Genomic DNA, 16360 nt, shown 5'->3' with positions numbered 1-16360 from the left:
TCGTTTCCCTTTTTTTTGGGGGGGGGGGGGTTAGATTTTGGTGTTTTTTTTGGACGAAACCTGCTTCCTTGCCAGACGTGTCTGTAGAGCGAAACAAAAATGGCTGACACACTCGGCAGAGTTCACCCAGGCTAACAGGACACATGACGAGATGAGAGAGGAGCTGATTGACCTGTGGCTAAGATGCACTCAGGGATGAAAGGGTGGTGGCAGAGAGTGAGGCAATGAAGCAAGCAGGAATGAATGAAGGATGACGCCATTGTGAAAACCCGCTTTTCTCTCGTGTGCCTTTAGAAAACTGAAAACTTGAGAGAGCGTAATGGTCAGATTGGTACACGGATAGTGTGCACGCAACCTCAAAATACAATACACTCTTGGGCACTAATGAACTAACAGGCTGCTGGGCACAGACCTCCACCTTCTCCACACAGGAGCAAGAAACCAAGATTAATAATGATGGATGCATCTTTTGAAATCCACATGGTTTTGTGCTTCTTTGTATTCATGCCGCGTTCCTTTCCTATAAATAACGTTAAGGGGAAATTGTGTTCTTGAGTTTGATTCATTTTCCCCAACCTATAAATGCACAGTATGTAATTTTTGTCTCAAGCGGTCTCTCAATCAAAACAATAGCACAAGACTGACTGATGATGTGGGGAAACGGTGCGGGATCAGCGGTGTATTGTCGCCTCGTTTGGTTTCCCTGTGCATTTGAACACACAGCAAATGACAAAGTAAAGTAGATGACATCACTCAAAGTACGCAAAACTACTCATAGTAGTACGCAGAGAAGTGACCGACAAGATTTGGCATGTGCACTTCTAATTATCATAATTCCTAGACCATTTGTGGTATCAAGAAAACTCAAAAACTATGGACTGGCGACGTGTTCAGGGTGTGACCCCACCTTTCACCCCAAGTAAGCTGAGATTGGCACAGCAGTCCCCGTGACCCTCATGTGGAGGATGAAGTGGTAGAAGACGGATGGATGGATGGATGGATACCGGAAAGCATAGAAACAGCTTTGCAACCATATACTTGTCATTACGGTACCCCCTCAGAATGACCGTCCAATCACAGACAAGATTCAACAGCCCATCACAAGTATGTGACGTCAGCTTCACAGTACCGTAATTCCTAAACGGTTAAATAACTGTGCCAGATATCGAAAGTGAAAGGATATCTTGGAAAAAGGAGCAGAAACACTCACTCAGAGAACTATTTTTAACAATTCTACAGCCATAAAATCTAAATAAATCCAGCATTGTACTTTTAAGTATAATATTAATCGCTTCAAATTTCCCTGGGTGTAAAGATTAATATACTGAATGTTATAAAGTCTATATTCAATGAGAGTTTGTTCCTGTCGTGACTTTGCATCAGTGGTCATGTTGCCTCTCCTTTTTGTTGTTTTGCACATTTACTTTGCCTACATTGGATTTCTGAGTGTTGTTGTAGTCCTTGTGTCTTGTCTGTGGTGATTTTATGTTTTTTTTTCCCCACAGTCATTTTAAATCTTCCCAGTAACTTCAAACAGAGGCTCTGAAAAGTGTGCAGTCATATGTGCATGGCCCTGTTATGACGCTTGTCCTGTTCAGGTGAAGTAAATTAATCTGTCAATGAATTGTGCTGAGTAATACAGTTTCCACCGACTTCAGATTAGGTTCGAATCTCATCATCGTCATAGTATCTGAGGGTCAGATACAGGTAGAGAACTCCTGCACTTGAAAATCTATTTTTGGTTTTCAGAGGCTGAGATCAGCTGTAGTCGGCAAGTGTGGAGCTGACAGGGAAAATGTGTTTGTCAAGGCGAAGACACCAGCAGAGAAATGATTTGCCAATGCAGAGTTTAACTTAAAGTGCTGTTTTCTCTGTTTAAAAAAAGGGGGTGAAAACGCTTTACTCAGCTGTTTAAACACATTACTGACTGTGAAAGTGGAAATACAATGTTGGAAAGGAGAAATGTAAAATGCCCCAAGGCCTCCTTGTTATGTGTTGTTTTCCATGCACTAATGTGCTGCACCTTGGGATTCACCACTATGAGACACTGTGTGTGTCTGTGTGTATCCGAGTGTTCATGGATTTTATGTTTGTAAAATAAAATGGATAGCACAAGACACAGATGGTGAGAGAGAGAGAAAGAAATACAGGCACACAGGGAATCCAGCAGCACACCAGGCGTGCTGCTGGATTTCCTTCCTACCACAGAGTTGCAGCTTTTACTCAAGAGAGACCAGGGCTCTGGCTGCCAGTCCTGCACAAGCACCATCACTGCCTATAAAAGTGGAAGCGACTGCTCTGCTCGTTCTGTTAAGTGTAACCTTAGAAGTTATTTACACTCATTTTTGGACACTGTAACACTTTATCTGCATTATCTGGAGGAGAATCAAAGTGACTGAGCTATCCTCACCCTTAGGTAGTCTTAATTGTCCTGGTGGGACATCTGCCATGGACTATACAGTGTATATAACAATATAACAAATACATACATCTGACTGAGGGAAGGGGCTCGGGGTGAAGGACATGGGTTGGGTCTGAGATGATCTTTTGGACCAGTTAGGTTTAAGTTTAATGCCGAGTTCCAGAGTCCATCCAAACCAGTTGGACGTGGGACTTAATCTACCCCCAACTAGAAAAATGCACTGGAATGCCTGTCAAAGTGGGACATCCTACTAGAGAAGTCGGGGCTGATCGGCCTACCCCGACTTCACCAAAATGAAGTCGGAGAACAATGGCGGCGCCCACAGCACACAGCAATTTTATCACAACTTGTTTTTCATGTTGTGGCATGAAATGATGTCGTATGTCGTTATCTTTTAGCATGAAGATATGTAGGGCTATAGTAAAAGTATACTCATGGCGTCACATATCGATATGTACCGCTTTTACATACACGGCTTGCTTGTAGTAGACTGAATTGCTGACAGTCAAAATGCCTCTTCAAACATAAAGCGAAAGCGCCACGATCGTCCATGTTTTCCAACATTTGACTTCAATTGCTGGAATGCTTTGAAATAGGAGCTAGTACAGTTCAGGTAGAATAAGTCCCACATCCCATTTGTTTGGATGGGCTCTGGAGCACACCATAAGCATTTAGTTGTCACGGTTAAGTTTATTAGGGGTGGGAATCTTTTACTACGTCACAATTCCATTCCGGTTTATGGGGCTACGATTTGATTCATGATGACTTCTGCTTCAATCTATAGGTGTGCAAAGGATGATCTACTCCAGTCTGCTCTGCAAGACAGAATGACAAATGGAGACGTTAAAGTGTCTTTTTCAGATTAAGTTTTAAACATTTATCCATACTTAGATAGTTGTTGGAACTGTTGCATAAAAGCAATATCACATAAGCTACAAAAATAAAAGTGCCTGTATCAATAATGAATCGTAGTAAATGTGAATCGCGATGTGACTCGATCTTTTGGCACACCCCTAAAGTTTATGGTAAGAGACTGAAGAACTCATTACATCTATGGGTTTTCTCACAAAGGTGGCTGTACAAGAATGTGTGTGTGTGTGTGTGTGTGTGTGTGTGTGTGTGTGTGTGTGTGTGTGTGTGTGTGTGTGTGTGTGTGTGTGTATGTGGTGACAGAGTGAATGACTAAGGATAAAGAGAGACAGTCACGTCTCCTCTGTTTATCAGCCCACAGCACTCTGCCCAGATTAAACCACAACTACTCTATAATTACTATAATGTATTCTTATTGGACTGGTATGCCTCTCTTAATAAACACCAGTAATTAACTCTCTCCCCTCTTCCTCGCAACAGCCCCCCCCCCCCACTCCCACCACACACACACACACTCTCATTGATCTCATTAATTTACATTACATTCTCATTAGCCCCCACAAGTATTTCAGAGTAGCAGCAGGACGATGATGGCCGTGCAATGGGAAAGCGACGCCATCAGTCAAATACAGCAGGTCCAATCATTCGCATCGTGCTGCGTATAAACACCATTGGCAGTGATTTTTCTTTTTCCTTTCACACCCAGAATAATAAGAATCGTTGTTTTAATGGGGCCATTTTTTCTCAAAAACCAACAAACAATTCCAGAAGCCAGATGTCTCTTGCCATGTCTTGTCTGTGGAAATCAATGGCAATACTTTGAAAATTAGGTTCCTTGAGTGTGATCAATTATGGGTAAAAAAAAAATTAAAAAAAGCCATCAGAGTTAGAAACCGCACTAATTAGACCAGATGCCATGTAGCTTGTTTTATTTCGGGCTGATGCAGGGCCACACAGATTTCTTTTGCCTGGGGCCACCGGAAGTCTCTTAAAACATTCTGTATAAAAAGAAAAATGTTTGTGAAACACATTTCCCCTTAAGAAGGAAAAAAATAATCAAAGCCAAGTGTGTCGTACACATAAATGGAAGGAAGTAAATGTTTTTCACACACATGCAGCCTTTCTCAAGCTTAACACTGTTTTAATTATTTCAAAGTGGGTTACTTTATATTTGATCAATTCTCTAGTACAAGTTTCACATTTCTATAATGTATGTATATATAAAACTTCAAAAATGGCTCTGATTCTCAAGGTTGCTGACACCTGACCTATGCAAACTAAACTGGAGTTTTTACAGCCACTAGGTGGCAATATTGAGGTTGAAATGGCATTAAAAGTGGCATTAATTTACCAGTAATTATTAATTGTACTGATATTTCATTGTGTGATGAAATAGTCTCAGCCATACAGAATAGTAAATAGTAGAGATTAATCCCTTTCTGTACTTTATCAGCTTATGTTCTGTCATTTTGGAACCATGACCACAAAATGTAGTTCCTTTGCAAAAATAAGAGAACAAAAACTCAAACGCTGAATATGACATTGTTTCTGTGAAAAACAGGAAGTCTTTGCCAGCTTCTTATTTAATTCTCTAGAGACGGAAGTTATTCTAGTCGTACAGAACTTGTGCTGTTCTTCTCAAACAGATTTAGCTTTAGTTCTTTACAGTGTCATATTATTGTTATTATTTTTTTCCTGTTAGTAGTTTCATCTGGAACTATAGGTCATATTACAAAAGCTGCTCATATATTATGTTTTGTCTATATTCTGTGTGTAATATCTCAATTTGTGAAACAACTTTCATAATACTTGAGTCTGAATGTTGTATATAAGATATGCAAGGCACAAATATTTAAGAAGTACAACTCCTCCTAAATGTACCATAAATGGCAGTCAAATCTAATATGATGTATTCTGGATTCTGCCAAAAAGGTCGTGAAGATGCAGTAAGAAAAAGTTAAAGGTACAAAAGACAGTTTAATTGAATGTTGCTCTGCTTTATCTGTTAAGTGTCTTAAGGTTTCAATGTAGTCTATGATGTGAAATTAAAATAACGTGGACCTATACGTACATGCATATACACAAATATATATATATATATATTTAACATCTGAGCAGATGTTTCCAGCCACATGTGGCACAGCTTCACAAAGGAAACTCTACAGTGATTACCAAACTAAGCGGTTGATTGTAGCTGGTAAATCGTGAAACGATAATGCATCTTTTCTTCGACAAAAAATTTAAATTCGTTTGATATATCGGCTATTAAATGCTGCAATTCAGACTGTTATTAAGCAAAGTGACAATTAAAACTCAACTGTGGGAGCTTTTTTGTGCGTTTGTTGTTTCAGTTTTCACTTTCTATACGAGAGACATTTCAAAACTATAAAAGGAGACATTTCCAGAAAGTTTAGCTTACACACACATTACACATTCCAAGGGCCTTGTTTTAGTCAAATTATTCCAGCATTTTTATACAATTTTTGATGAGAAAAATATTGCTCCCACGTACAGCATTGTGGACCATGCAGGTGGAAAAACAGCTGACCGTACAATAAAGCAAAAATGATCAAATGTCACCTTGGACAGAAAGGGGAAACTGAGCTTGTGTGAGAGAGAGCGAAAACTCCCTCAGCTTTCTCGACAGTGCACATGAGGAGCTGTCAGACAAGAAGGAAGCCATGGTGGCAGACAGACGGGTGGACGAAGAACACGCAGTGTTCAGCATTTAAGGCAGGTTAGTGGAGGCTTTTTTTGATATACATACATCTACATACTTAAAGCACATATTAGTATACTAGGGTTGACAGTCATATTTCTCACATTGACATTCTTAAAAGTAGAACTTATCAATCCCCGGCATAGGCATACAAAACAGAAGACTTTCATTTAGCATTACAAATTGAGATAATAATCATCAAACTAAGGATTCAGAGTTTGGTCTCGCTTAGAAACTAATGACGAAATGTGCCGAGTGAATGAAATCGTGAAGTCTTACTCATTTACATCCTCTGACTCAGATGTTACAGTAAATTTCCATAATCACACAATGTGTCTGTCAGCAAGGCTGAAATAACATAAAGTTCATTACTTTTCCATGTCTGTGCTTATATTCGGGTTAAATATGTCTGTCTTTGATTTCACGCGTGTTAAATCTACGCAAATCTATGCAACCTGACACACCCCAGAACACAAACTGAGGTATTTACATTGTTTGTTTTGGGATTCTCACATTAAAATGGTGGGTTTTCCTATAACATGGTGTAAACACCAAGAGTGTGTGATTCCCTAGTGGCCCTTAAAATCCCCTCCTTGTGTTGTTGCACTGAAAGAATCAACCTCTTTGTATGTACTTCATTCCTTTAATTCTTATTCTATACTTTAAGTGAGAACACTTTGCACATGGTTTGTCAAATCAAATTCTTTTTTGATTTTTTTTTTACAGAAATCTATATTCTATTTATCTTTGCAACACTGAATATTTAGTTATTTTAAGACGGGAGAGCTATAGAACTATAGAACTGAGAAATGATTGCAGGAACTAACAAATAAGGAACTAAATGTATGTCAAAAGTTTGATATTCTTAAATCCGCCAAGTTTTTATTTCAAAATGTGTGTTTATGTGCGAGACGGAAAAATCATCAGAATCCAATTAAATCATATCTTCGACAGCAATTTATACAAAATGATTTTATTTTAAAATATGATCATTGTAAAAAGGCATAAGCACTGAGCTTTTAGAGTCCGGCTGTAGTCATAAACCAGCTCTGTGTTAGTTTAATGCATGTGATCCACAGTGACAGCATGTGTGTTTTTTTTTTTTTTTTTTTTTTTTAATCAGAGCCAATGTGAGAGAAAAAGATAAGATGCAGGCGGACGCATGGTGACACACCACAACACATAAAGCAGAAGTGGTTAGTGCCGCTGTCATGACTATTTTTCTTCTGTATTTCTAGTAAAATGCCTGCCATCTCTCTCTCTCTTTCTCTTGCTTAATGTTGGTAAAAGGTTGTTGTGAATACACACGTCACTCTTTCTGAGACCAACTCAACATATAGGCCCATTATAACCGTCTCTGTCCACAGGAATGATGTCTTTATTCTGGGTCATGCTTTGGACAACACTCCTTCTTCCTGCTCTCGTCTCTGGACAACTCTGTAGCATTGATGAAAGCAACACTTCACACAACAGTAAGTTAAAGGATTTAATAATATCCTTTCGGGTTTAACTGTTCCTGATCACTGCTCAGCTGCATGTGGCATCAAAACAACAGCACTGTGAACTAATAGCTTCCAAAAAGGTGTAGTGCAGTGAGTATTCTTAGTGCTCCGAGCTTTAATCGGGCAGGATTGCCTTTAAAGGTTTTGTAAATATCAAGTTGTCCAAAACAAAACCGCTGAAAATGCAGATTTCACAACAAAACATCCCATACGTTTTATACAGTATGCAAAACTGGGAAATCATAACAACCAACAGACACTTTTCATAGGTCATTTTTAAACGACTGGTTACAGTATACCAAACACTCAACAGCCACTTATGTCGTTATATGAAAACTAAATTGTCCCTCTTTATACCCAGCATCTACATTGCTGCAGTCCTTACAGTGCTACAACAACTATCAGTCCCATGTCCACTGCAACTGGAGACAAGAAGGAGACACGCCGCTTCAGCTCTGGTTCAAGACTGAACACAACAGGTAAAGTCCAGAGAGGAGATGAAAGTGAAAAGAATGAGATTTGGAATAACAACAAAAACGACCGTTTTTGTCCGTGTCCTTTGCAGGACGCTGTGCATGCCGTACAGTTTACCAGCCAAAGACAACGAGCAGGGAATGGAGCAGTGCAGATATAAAACGCAAACATTTTCCATCGGCGCCCATCACACCGCCTTCTTCTGGAAAAACAAAATGTTGACCGTGTGTTCATCTGCCCCACACAAGCCTGTGTTTCTCTCTCAGCACTGTGAGTTTCAACCAGAGGCATCACTGTTAATGTGATCAAGGAAATAAAATAATGGCGCCAAGTATGAATTAAAACAATGACGCTGTTCAGACTGCTGCACTTCACTTATGCGCGTCTTTTGTTTGTGTTGTACAGTGAGGGCACGCCCACCCGTGGACCTGTCCACTCATGATTCAGGTGATGGAGGCCAACGGCTCACTTGGTCCAGTCCCTACCCCTCCACTTCCTCCCTGAACACAAAACTCACCTACCAGCTCAGTTACCGACCGCACAGACAAGACCACTGGACTGTGAGCATTAAACAAAAACATATATCCTGTACTGTACCTCTCTTTACCCGTTTAAAACTACAGTGTCTTCTCGACAAAGGTTTAAAATGCTAACCATAACCAGAAGCAGAAGGAAAATGTGTGCATGCTGTATGGAAAAGAGTAATAAGAGCTATGTTGTTTGAGAACTTAAAAGTTTTGAATTTAGTTATTTTAGTTTCACATCATATTATGCAGAGAAAAACTACTGTACAAGTTGTAGGAACTCACAACATTGTGACAATAAAAATATTAATAACCTAATTAAATGAGTACATTAATCACAGGTTACAATATTATAATAAAAATACACAGAGCTATCTACTGCTTTATCCTCCACATGAGGGTCACAGGGCCACCGGTGCCAATCCCAGCTGACACAGGGTGAGAGGTGGGGTAATCCCTGGACATGTAGCCAGTAAATTAACATAATGGCGTAGATTATTTGATGCATTTTAAGTAAGTACTAGTAATTAGAGCTAGTGTCAACTTTAGGGGTCACAATTGTCAGCAAAACAGAGAGAACTGTACAGAAATACAGGTATGCAGAAAAGTTTCTGATACATCAGGACCCAAACTGTTAGGCATCTTGGATATGATAGTTTAGCAAGGTAATATTAGGTAAATATTTGACATAGTCACAGTACTGTACTTGTATCCCAGACATTGTGTGATGTAAGCCATTTCAACTGATTGGACTCACGTGCATCATTGTTCACTCTGCAGACTATGGACGTCACAAACACCAGTGTCAAGCTACAGAAGCATCTGTTGCTTCCAGGTCATATGTACGAAGCGAGGGTCAGGGCCCGGGCCAGCGTGGGCCAGTGGAGCCATTGGAGTCCTGTCGTGAGCTGGAGAACGGAAGAAAGTGAGTCAACGGAAGAATAACGGGCATTAATACATGCAATTACTCTGAATCATTACCAGCTTTTGTGCATATTAGCGACACCATTTAGCCACCATGTAATATACGGTGGATATTTTTTAGTAGTCCTGATACAAACTGTGCTCATAATCTGTTATATTAAATGTTTCTGTACAAGAAAAGATTGTAGTTTTGCTGCTCTTTCTATTCTCTCTCTGGGACCAGACACTGGGCAGTTTCCCAGGCTGCATTGTGTTCTGGACAGCGAGAAGGTGGTAACATGCAGCTGGGAGGTGAGCAGAGAGCTGGCTTCCTTCATTACCTACCAGCTGGCCTGTCGACGCGACCAGACTGCACCGTAAGTCAAGCGCCGCATTGACAATAAACCACCTGGTTTGGGTTGAATGTGCCACAGATTCAGCCACTGTTCAGTCAGTCACCTAACATCCCTGCCTGCAGATCTGAGAGGTGCTGCGTGAGCCCCACAGTCATACCTCACCACAACAGAACACTGAGGTTCAGCTGCTCACTGACTGTGGCAGATCCTGCACGCCTGCTAGTGGAGCTCCATCCTTCCCACACAGCCAAGACCTTTAAGGCCCACCAACACAGTGAGTGGACACGGGGAGCGGGAGAGTGGGGGAGGATATGCTCTGAACAGAGCAGCAATAACATATCAAACCTAAGAGCCTTGATGCTATAGATTGTCTCCACCTAGTGTATGAATGCTACTACTACATCTCTGTGTGAGCATGAGCACATAATATATTAAAGATATTTTTCACTAGGTCCTTCTTCCTTCAAAAAGAATTCTGAATTCATGTTGATTAAGAGTAGTAATGTTGACATAATATTGGCTTACAACTAGAATACATATGGGGCTGGGAATCACTCCAGCAACTCTAATGGCACTGGAAGGATAAGTGGTCAAGGATGGATGGATCCTGCGGGATAGATAGATATAGATAAAATGGTTTACTTTGTTGTACAATCAGCTGATTGTATGTCGTTTCCCCAGAATGAGCCGTTTATGTTTACATCAGGAGCTGATGCAGCAATTTGGGGCCTCCATGTTTTTACACTGGCCTAAAATGGACAAACTCAAAAAGATAATTTTGAGTTTTTATGGCATCACCACACAACTTCACTAATACATTGGGCTAAATTTTACACAATGTACATGATGAAATAACTAAAGTGCCATTTTATTTGTATCAAACACACAACATTCATGTTGTTACTGCTTAGAAAGGACATTGAAAACACAATATAGGTGTTGTCACTTCTTCTTTTAATGACAATTTAACCACAGAGTTGCCAAAATAGACCAACTTCTTATGAGTTGAAAAATTATTAGGGACAGTACCATGTGTTTGCTAGGTATTCAAATATACTACTACTACTTTTAACCTCAACCACCACTGCTAACCTTCTGTTTTCACTGTCGCCATCGTACACATTAGTACAGCAGTCATTCTGGACCAAGTATCTTTATTTTTACTGTATAATAAAGATACAGTATTAAATGTTCACATTTATTTATTTGGATAAGGCCGTTGAAACAAAAAAGTTCAGTAAAAAACAGCAGAATTATACAGGAACTTACACTGAGAGAACGCTGACGAACGAATGACGGAGAAGTAAGCTAGCTGTAGGCACAGGTGATTCTAATCAGCGTAATCAACAGCCGGAAGTGAAGTGCTCTGTAACGAGAGAGGAAGGTGAGTACAAAATAAAACAGGAAGTGGAATACTAAATACTTTACCATAAATGACAGAATAAAACACAGAATAAAAATAATCTCATCTGATTTGAAATAGAAAACTAATGAAAGATTCTAAATGGAACCGAAAAGACCAATTAGTGTTTACTCATTATTCATTATTCTTACTTATTTTGCTCCACAGTTCGTCCTGAACCACCACAGCAGGTAAATGTGAAGAAGAAACACAGCAGCTGGATCGTGGAATGGACTGAACCGAGCAAAGCTGCAAAAGTGAAACTCTTCTATCAGGTCTGTTACTACAGGTCACAGGATCAGGTAAGAAAATATCATGATCTGATGAAAACTGGTTTAGAACTAGTGATTCAACTGATACAGACAATCATATATGTGCCTTACATTATCAGGGATGTTCCCCTCTGAACATGTCAGAAGGTTCAACATCACTGACCCTCCAGGAAGCATCTCTGGAGCCGTCCCAGCACTATAAAGTCAAGGTCAGGTCACTGGTCGTGCCCGGAGATGGCTCCAAGTATGAGGGACTCCCGTCAGAATGGACTCATCCTAAGGACTGGACGTCAAATGCAGGTACCACGTGTGCCTATGTGTCTGAGATGCATGACTCATATCAGCATTTGTTGAGGGAATAATAACAACATCTTTGTTTTTTTTTTTTCTGGAGAAAGTGAGAATGAGTTCACTCAGAGGTAAACAACACAACACAAGCCTGAATATCATCATTTACAGTGTTGGTCTCTTTTTTATCTGACAGCCACCTGGTCCCTCACCACAATGATATATGTTCTCATCGCTGTGGTTGTGACCACAGTCTTCTTCGCGCTCTACTTCACCATTCCAGCATGTCGCAGGTATTTTAACATCTATGCTATATTTGTGCTGCTTTCAGTGATAATGCTACATATGGTTTTTCACATAATGTTATAAATAAATAAGCTTGATGGCAGAGATGTCAGGTGCTAAATATTTCACATTTGGCTCCCAGACTTGATCTATTTTTGGATGAACCGCACATGTAAACACAGATTAAAATCTCAATTTCTTAATATCCGAGTGCAGTATATAATCCTGTACACATTTTAGATTCCATCGCTATATGTCCATATGTTTTTATTACATGTTGAATTACGTATTCCCTTTTTTACTGCTGTAAAATTGTCTAGCCTGTCTGATCATATATGGATAAGAGTGCATTCACTTTTTTAGGAGGATAATCCTGTGGGTAGAGTCAGTACCTTCTCCAGGTAAAAGCAAAATCCTCTCTGAAATCCAGGTGAGCTGTGATAATCCAGTTATTGACAATAATTCACTACCTTTTATTTATGTCTGCATGATAGTCATTGCTGTACTTTTTTTATCTGACGTAGGCCGCCACCATGCGCACGCTGCAGTGCGAGGACACATCTGTCTGTAAAGTGCTTCACTTTGACACCGTCTTTACATGGTAACGTGATTTCACAGCAGTTCACGAATCATAGATAACCGCGTTAAACAGAGAGCTCATACGGCATCACTCTCTGCTTTTTCTTCGGGCCTGCAGCTCCTCGGATGCTTCCCTGTTGCCGAACGCAAATAACGGCAAAAAGTGCGTGGAGCCAGACGAGGGCTTCTGGAATGACGGTCACTCTCCCGCCCCTGCTGAGGAGGAGGAGGCTCACACCTCTGGACTGTTCTCTGTGAGTTTCAGCGGACCATATATCTTCTGTCAGGTCAGGAACTCTCAGACACTGACCGGGTCATTTGTCCTGTGTGTAACAAAAACATTTTTACCAACAAACAAAAAAGCTGTGAATTTAAAGGTGCATTATGTAATAAATCTAAAGCAACTGGCCATAAAATCCTCCTAATATGTCACAGAGACTCAGGAATAATATTCATATAACAAACTGAACTCACCAACAACAACAGTACAGACAAAATATTTGCATTAAAAAAATATTTTGCAGCCTGCAAATCATATCACATTTATGTTTTGAAATCATGTTTTGGCATGTGGCGCCACCTACCGCCGTCTACCAATCATTGCAGTCAGTAGAGTCTCAGCTGCCGAGCAACCACGGGTTGCCAGTTACGTCAGAAAACGAAACCTAAAAGACCTCTGTGTTTTGAATTTGAATGTAGTAACCGTTTTTGGCCACATTCTTACATATGGCACCTTTAAGTTTAGCACTCTCAGCTTTGAGAGTTGAATGAGATATATGAGAGTTATGTTCTGGATTAGTTCTGGGTTTGATGCAGTTTTAGGAAGCCAACACACAGGCTAAAATAATAGTACACTCTTAGAAATAAAAGTACTAAGTAGAACCATATAAGGTTCTTTGGCTTGTCCTCATAAGAGAACCCTTTTTGGCTCCAAAAAGGTTCCACCAAGAACCCTTTTAAAACCCTATAATCAGGAACAGGGTTTTAAAGGGTTCTCTGGGTCAAAATGGTTCTTACTGGAACCATAAGTGTTACCAAGAACCCTTGAAAAACACTTTCTTCAGGAAAAGGGTTTTTCAGGAGCAAATGTTTCCAGGTAGAACCTCAGTCCCTGTAGAAGGACCCTTTTTCGAACCCTTATTTCTAAGAGTGTAGGGAACAAAGCAAGAACTGCAAAACGTACAAAGTCCACAACAAAGCTTCCCTGAAAATATAGCAAAAATTTAAAGTTTTGTATTTTTTCCTCTATTACCGATCAATGTCCATAAATTATCCTATTTACCATTTGGGCTACAGCTGAGAAGTATTGATATGTGTTAAATGTATATACATTGAAGCATCACATTATGTCAACCATGTTTACAGACTTTATAATATTCAAATATAAAATTCAAAGAAGACCGTTTTACAAAGCACTGGTCTACAAATTAGCAAAGCTAACTGTGTCAAACAATTATTATTAACTGAGTTTCAGCCATTAATATTCACACTGTGTCTTTCTGACAGGGAACATCAGAGTCCAAACATAAGCCAGTGGACGTCGCGTACGAAGAGGAAGAAGACAGAACCAGATCACATCCGTCCGTGTCTCCTGTGGATTTCTCCTCTAACAGAGGAGCTTATGTGTGTCTACCAAACCGCTCCATCTCCAGATCCACTCAGGACCTTGTATCCAACACACACAACGCAGACAGGCACGACAGCGCGGAGCAGGGCCAACAACAGTGTCCAGACGCCACCAGAGACGTCCAGCCGGGCCTCAGCGAGGTCACGGGCAGAGATCGACCTCTGGCCTACACCTCTGGACCTTTCACCTCCTGGCCTCATGGTGGCACCGTGCAGGCCTCGGGGTACTGCCACCTCCCACAACACCAATGAGAGCAGCAAAGTGCAATATGTGAGGCAAGAGCAAGCAGGACTACTCTAAAATGTCTTTTTCTTTTCTTCTGTTTTCATTGTTGTTCAAATTTGCGAGAACTATTTCTATTTTAAAGAAGAAGAGGAATAAGTTTGTTTGTTTTAATCTGATCTGGGATCAGGTTGTTCTTCAGACCAATGGAGGGCAGTAGTGGTTTGAGCCTGTGGTTTCTAAAAGAATGTGATAACATCCTCACACACAGAACATAAGATCCACAGCCTCTTTCACTGTCTTTGACGTCGTCTGATCGTCTGAGACATTTGACATGACGGGACAGGACTTTGCCTCAGGTTAATTCACTTGAGACCTACATGATTGTAATAGCTGAATGAATAAGTGTATGTGTGTATAAGCCTGCCATGGACCATAAGTCTCGTCCAGGCTCTTACCTGATATGATCTTCTTCCTGTTTCAGCCTATTAGCTTTTGATTAAAGTCTGCACACCACTGGAAACAGCAAGATTCTATACCAATACCTTGAAAATGACATGTTTTCTGGGACATTTATACTATGCTGTGCAACCTTAATGCCTCATTTTTGGTCTCCACAAGGACTACTGGTCATATCAAGGTCAGTGTTTATGCCAGAAAAGGTCCTACAGAGGTAACAAATACAAGTATCTGATTTATTGCTCTGTTTACCTTCTGTCCAGCCTCACAGAACTGTACACTGTGAGTTTCCTGAAGCAGGTGTGAGTGTGACATACACAGTGTGCGGTGTAAAGCTGTGGTGTAACATTACTGTGAAACATTGACATGTATATCGTGAACATATTGCGGCCGAGTGATTCACACGTCTGCCATGTTTCTTCTGCAAGAGCAGAACGCTGAAATTCCAAGGCATGCTCATATTGACTTCCTGCGTCTGCAGCCATTCGCTGCAGGTACAACTTCCTGTCTGACGAGGCCGAGGAGCAGCGTGACATTAAGCCACTGAGTCACGATGCCTGTGCAGGTGCTGAAGTGCCTGTCTCTCAAGGCCTTGACCATGGCAGTGGAAGTGGTGTGTTTTTGGTGTGCATTCGTGCCTTTTTTTTCAGATCTTCCACTCCCAAATAAAAAGGTCACATTCCACCGTCAGGAAGACCACAATCTGGAGGAGGCAATCTCACGTGATCCTGAGTAACGAAAAAAAAAAAAAACACAAGGAAGAGCAGATTAAACCGCGTATGCATCATAACGGAGTGGACATGCGGTCGTCTCTGTGTACAGCGTGTCCCTGTCCCTTTGTCGTACATCAAAACAGGAAAATAAAAGCGGTGGAAGGTGTAGGGGAGTACGTGGCTCTACACGGATGCTTGTGTAACCTCCTGTTCAAAGACTTCCTGTTTCCTCGCCACTGTACATCAGGGAATGCAGCCGTAGAGAAACACAGATACTTGTGAGAGGCGGTGTGGATGATGATTACATTGCTTTTTTTGGTCATTTCAGTTCATTGTCACCCTGTATCTGTGTTTGTTTGTTGTATATTGTCTACTTATGCTATTGTAACTATAAACTAATGTCCTGTTTCCGTCTGTGTTTATTTGCAGATGGAGAAGATTTGAAACTGTGGTGTTGACTGAAGTGTTGAAATAAAGACAGAATTTTGACATTTGGACACAAATAAGAGGATTTTAAAATCAAAAAGATGACTGTAAAACCATAGAGGTGTCACCCACTCGCACATCGATGACATGAGATTACATGGAAGAATAGAAGTGACACTAAAGCTGCTCCTGCTCTGCATGGATGCACCTTCTCAGAGGTTCACTATGTGTTTGAATGCCTGGTTTCACACACACACAAACTCAGTAAAGGGGGAGAGGAAACTCATTAAGACTTAGCCAATCTTTACCAAACCCAG

Source organism: Microchirus variegatus (assembly GCF_963457635.1).
Source record: "Microchirus variegatus genome assembly, chromosome: 10".
In the NCBI taxonomy this organism is placed as follows: Eukaryota; Metazoa; Chordata; class Actinopteri; order Pleuronectiformes; family Soleidae; genus Microchirus; species Microchirus variegatus.
This window is presented reverse-complemented; position numbering follows the sequence as displayed.